The sequence below is a fragment of the Leptodactylus fuscus genome, chromosome 4 (assembly GCF_031893055.1).
Source record: "Leptodactylus fuscus isolate aLepFus1 chromosome 4, aLepFus1.hap2, whole genome shotgun sequence".
Taxonomy (NCBI): Eukaryota; Metazoa; Chordata; class Amphibia; order Anura; family Leptodactylidae; genus Leptodactylus; species Leptodactylus fuscus.
This window is the reverse complement of record NC_134268.1, coordinates 109,469,568-109,475,567: the sequence shown is the minus strand read 5'-3', so window position 1 is coordinate 109,475,567 and position 6,000 is coordinate 109,469,568.

Genomic DNA, 6,000 nt, shown 5'->3' with positions numbered 1-6,000 from the left:
AATAATAAGATCCATAAATGAGACTGTAGACTGTTCAGGCACACATATCACATCATGGGATTTTAGCAAATTACCTAGAAACTCAGTTACCCATAGAAACTCGTTGGATGGCTAAATGAGACAAAGCCGCTTCAGGGACCTGTAAAAAGTATGAATATGGGGACTAGTAAAATAGAACACATTTTAAATGTTTCTTTGGCCAATGCAGACTCCTCAGTCTCTTGGCTCCTGTGAAGTTGAACAGCTTAGCAGGCAATATGTACTATGCAGATAATATGTCTGCCTTTTGGGTTAATAATTTTTTACACTTCCTGTAAATTTCCAGACTTATCTCTACAATATATGTGATGTTAAATATAGATATATTATACTGCGTTAAGAGTAATGCATCTATTTATGAACTTTGTCATAGTTATGGGTTTTTCATACATAGGTGTAGTTAGGACAACAAGGAAAGGTGATTGTAGACCCTCTGTCAGGGTGTCCTATATGCTGATCACCGTATATACTGTATATCGGTGATCAGCAATGTGTAAAAAAAAAAAGTGAAAGTGAGAAAAAAAAGTTGAATTAAAGTTTATTACTTCCTCCCTCCCCAATAAGTCGGGGAGGGGGGGCAATAATAAACATTATACAGGACCCCTCACACAAAACACACGTAATAAAGTTTGATGTACATACTGACAATCCCCCCCCCTGAAATCTCCAGCACCGCCTACATCTTCTTCAGGAACAACCTCTATGTACTTCTTCTTCCGGAGAGGGCTTCAAATTTCTACGCATTTCTACACAAGAAAATGGCCACTTACACCAGGCGGGATTTCTACTAAATGGCAGCGCAGAGAACACATCTAAAGGTAGAAGAATAGCCTTTCTTAAAGAGGATGTTAGGTAATTGCTGAGATTACAATTCCCCAGTAGCTGCTGGAGAACCCTGGAGGAAGGGGCACAAGAGACAGGGATCCCTAAGATGAAGCCCCCCACTGTCCCTTCCTCTTGGCAGGCCCTATCCTATGTAATAGGCGGCAACTTGGAGACAATCCCTTCCTATATATGTGACACACAAAATGCAGACAAGACAAACAACAACAAAGGGAGGTCAGCTAGCCAGGGTTCGGTAACAGTCAAGCAATGCAGTGCCAAATCAAAGTCCAAAAGAATAGTCAATAGGAAAAGCCAAGGTCAGGATTAAGAATACAAGTAACAGAACAGCAATAGAAAATGCCAGCAAGCACAAGGCAATAACAGTCACCAGTGTGAATGTGAGCCAATACTAAATAGGGGAGGATGAACCCACCCTGGACCTGACAGGAAGGCAGGCTGTCTATCACAGGGCAAAACTAAATTTAACTACTTCATGGACAGAGGCAGACAAGGGCAGAAGACGGGTGTGGTGCAAATTCAATTAAAGAACTAGAGTCGTGTTCACACAGTGAAACCAAAAACTCTAAACAAGGAACTAAACTTCACACGCCTCCTGCACCACCGCATGCAAGCAGCGGGTGGTGCAGTGACCTGAACAGGCAGAGATGTTACAGTACCCCCACTCCCCCTTTTATGAGGGACCACCGAACCCTCATCAGATAAACCAGTTCTAGAGGGATTCTGAATTTTCTCTGCCTTGTATTTTAAATCTGCTTGAACAACAGACACTTGAGGACCAGGCAAACGTTTTTTATTCACCTGGCTTTTCTGATACTGCCGGGTTTTAAGACTGGAGGGACGTTCCCAACTTTTAGTAGTTAAGACACAATCTAAGGAGTGCAAAGCAATACAGTGGGATGATTACTGATTTCCCCACTTTACCAACTCCCTTTTACCCCAATTAAAAATAGGGTTATGGAGGTTCAACCAAAGGAGCCCCAAAATAACATCAAAAGACAAATTTTGCATAACAAAGAAACTTATGACTTCAGTGTGTGTTGAGCCAGTGGCCAGTGGAGCAAAATCCGCTCCATTAACAAACAGAGGCATGTCAAGTGGCAAAAGCTCAATGCCCAAAGATGAAACAAATGAATATTTAATAAAGTTTTCTGCAGACCCAGAATCAACTAGGGCCTTGCCATCTGACCCCAGAGGACAAAGACACAGATAACAACATCTTATTCCCCCCAAATACCTGGTTGCCTGAGTGGTTTTTCTGATTGCCACTCAGGCACTGAAGTTTTTTCACTGGTGACAAGGGTCTAATCAAGCAGTCTCAGATGACATGACCAGAGGAACCACAGTACAGGCACAGGTTATTCCTGAGACGATACGCTCGTCGTGTCTTAGCGTCCACAGCTCCCAGTTGCATGGGTTCCTCTCCAGAAGTGATTGGAGGAAAGGTAAGTTTTTCAGGAGAGAGAGAGGAAGAGACAGAAAACTTGGAGGAAACAGGCCCTACACAGGGAGTTAGGGATGTAAACAAATGCACTGTTAAAGGCATTCACCTAACTCCCACAACTGTTGACATTTTCTGTGAGTGCTGTGTTCTAAATTGGCAGTGTATTTCTAAAAAATGCTATTTTATACATTATAGATTGGAAGAAACCTATGATAAAGAGGGTACAGGAGACAGACTGAAGCAACATGACATGGAACTACATAGACTCTGCAGTTTGAATTAGTTGTCGGATGTTCTATCTATCACTTGCTCTGTTTAGATACTACTAGCAAAACAGATGCCCTCTCTATTTCTGGCAGGTCAGATAAACGATGGAAAATCATGCATGAGGTGATCCATATTAGAAAAGGGTCAAGATGAAACCAACCCATAAATATCATCAAATAAAACAGGTATGTGCAAGTAAAACTTATTCACAAATAAAGAGTCTATATTTTGCTGTACAGGGAACACAATTGTTGGTGTGCTTCTTTAATTTATCAATAAATGATTCTTTATAGAACAGTGTGTATTTTCTATTCACAATGCACATTTTTAAGTACTTCACTAAATCTTATGCAATATAGTTTGTAAATGAATCTGACATCATTCATACACATAGTGATGTGATTGTTCTGAATGTGGTGGCATGGAAAGATCATAGGCAGCAAATTTCTAAGCACAAGTTGCAACATATCTAAATGTAAATGTGCTTTCATATATGTAGTGAAGAGCATCATATTTAGAGAATGCAATGTTTTTACATAGCGTGCAGAAGGAGAGACAGTAGATAGGTACGTAGGAAGATAGATAGATAGATAGATAGATAGATAGATAGATAGATTGTATTCCTCATTTTATATTACTCTCCAGTATTATTAAAATATCTTCATTCAACACAAATAAGTGAATAAAAATTGCATAAAAATATTATCTTGTTTTCTTATCTAATTTGCTTCCTACTTGGAAATCAGAGACAGCTTGTTCTCTATCTGTTCCATCTGCTTGCTCCTTATGTTGGCTGAAATGAAGAAGGTCAGCTAGAGATTGATTGATGTAAGAATGGCACCCTGCTGCCACCTATTCCCATGCATATGTTATGTTTTAAGACTATGGAAATACTATAGAATCTTTACTATACATATATGGTTGAGTAGATACATTTATCAAACCTTAATTGCCTAATTATTTTCCACAATACCTGTACTAATAGCAATGATAGGTATCAGATATTGTTACATTTAAAGATGTAGACAAAGTTTGTGAATGAAATGTATTTTAAGTAAATATACACTAAGTTATAATGTCTCTTGTCAGTTAATATAAATATACATTACCAAAGATTTGGTGTATAAGATTATAGTACATTTATGCAAGTTTGTGTAAGAATTTGAGTGACTTTAATAAAGGGCAAATTGAGCTTGTTAGAGAACTTAGTGTTATGGTCAGCAGGGTTTATTAAAAAAAAACTGAACAAACAAAAACCCTGCGGAGCTCTACTGGACTCTAAACTGCTGAAATACCCTGGTGTGAACATGGTCTGGCAGTTAGCGTTACTGCCAGCCCACTACACCAACCGCGTGTACTCTGTTAAATGACAGAGGCCTTGCAGCTTCAGAGCAGACGCTACTACAAACAAGTCAGTCTAGTCTGGACCTCAGAACTAGACAGAGACCAATACTAAGTGTGTGCTACCAGTGAACTGAGAACAAGGCAGCATACAACCCAACTAACAGTGGCTTAAACTGACTCATGGGTAATTACTATCTAAGGCCAACTAAATATTTGTTCACACTGGAACCCAAGCACACACACACATATCACAAATGAGGTTTGATCTTAGAGCGCCAGGCGTCCAGTCAAGCCGCCTCAAATAGGGAAGGGGCCGTCCCAAGCAACCAGCCCAACTGCCCACGCCGAGCGTACATTGGCCGACGCCCAAGTCAGTCAGACAGTTGGCCACGCTCAGCTGCTGCAAGGAAAGTTAACCTTTGCAAGTAAGACAGAATCAACGGAACAGGCTGCGGCCCTAATACTACACCTATCGCACAGTCCTAACACTTAATAAGATAAACATGCAGTGGTTATTACATAACTAGCAGTTACTCTACTTGTTTCACTCCTATCAGTAAACATACAAAAATAAAGTTTCTTGTTCTTGTTAGGGAATTGCTTTGTTAAGCAATTCCTCAATAGCTGCTGCAGAAACCTGGGGGGAAGGGGAAAGAATAAGACATTGAGACCTGATGCTACCCACTCCAAAGTCCCTACCTACTTGCCTCAACTATCCTAAGCAGTAGAAGACAGCTGGGCAACAGTTCCTTCCTATAATAAGTGAACACTGAACACAGGCAAGACAAACAACAATATGGGTGGTCAACCTAGCCTAGGGGTCAGAACCAGATGGGCAACTAAGTACAAAATCAAAATCAGAAGAGTGGTCAAGAGGAGAAAGCCAAGGTCAGAATATAGATAATTAGAACAACAGTAAACGCTAACATGTTCAATGTGGATGCAAAACACACATGGTATGCACACGGATGAACCTAGCCTATTTGCTGCCTGAAGTGAACTATAGAAAGACACTCCCACCCCCCCCCCCAAGAAAAATTAAATATTTTAAAAATAAATAAGTGAGTTTACATGTTACTAGCTTCACATGCTGCTATCGTCGCACAATTAATATACACAATACACAAAGTTATAAAACAGTTTTTAAGAATTCTTCTTTCAGTATTACTTCAGTAAGTGATCAACAACATTAACTATGAAAATAACTTCACACATCTTATGCCTGGTGGATGGACGAGCCCACACGGTCCCCATTCTCTTTAATAGGCGTGCCGCAGACAGATGAGTATTGTGCTTTAGCTGCCTTTAGCACTCCCATCGAAGTTAATGAGAGCATGTGGTTCATCCATCCACCAAGCAACTCCAGCAAGTAACGGCCTATTAAAAAAAATATATGCGCGGTAGCGGCTGGCACCAGGACCCCTAATGATCCAGTCCTGTGGCAGCTGTTACCACTGCTACCCCGGTAGTTACCCCCCTGGAGGCAAGTAGTTAATGATATTTTGCCGATGCAGCAAATTTTAGCTTGCATTATGTTATTTATAAAATCAAAGTGTCCTATATTTTTAGATGTTGGATATCAACATACTGCAAACTGACCTTACTCTCTTACTGCAGGAAAAAGGAACATTTCTGTGTACTTGTATTTACTGTGTAAATTTAGAGGGTTAAAGTCTATTATAAATGACAAAAACTGTCACACTGACATATTAGAGAAAATCTTGAGTCACAAAGTCAAAAAAGTGATACAAATGAAGTCCTTTATTCAGAAAGAAGACTAAAGTAAAGGAAAAGAGAAATTATAGCAAGAAAGCAAACAAGATTAGATCTTTAGCTGGAAGAATGGCAAACACCCAAATCTACCTCCAAGGAACAACAATGAATCACATCTAATCTAATAGAAGTGGGAATGAAACAAGGAATGATCTTCAACACAATAGTATTTGTTCAGGATGTGTCTGATACTGTAAAAACCTGATATTACACAAAGTAACCGTTGTTCAGAGCAGACAGTTGTTCACAAAATTTCCAAAATTCTGAAAAGTAATATCAATTTGTTTGAA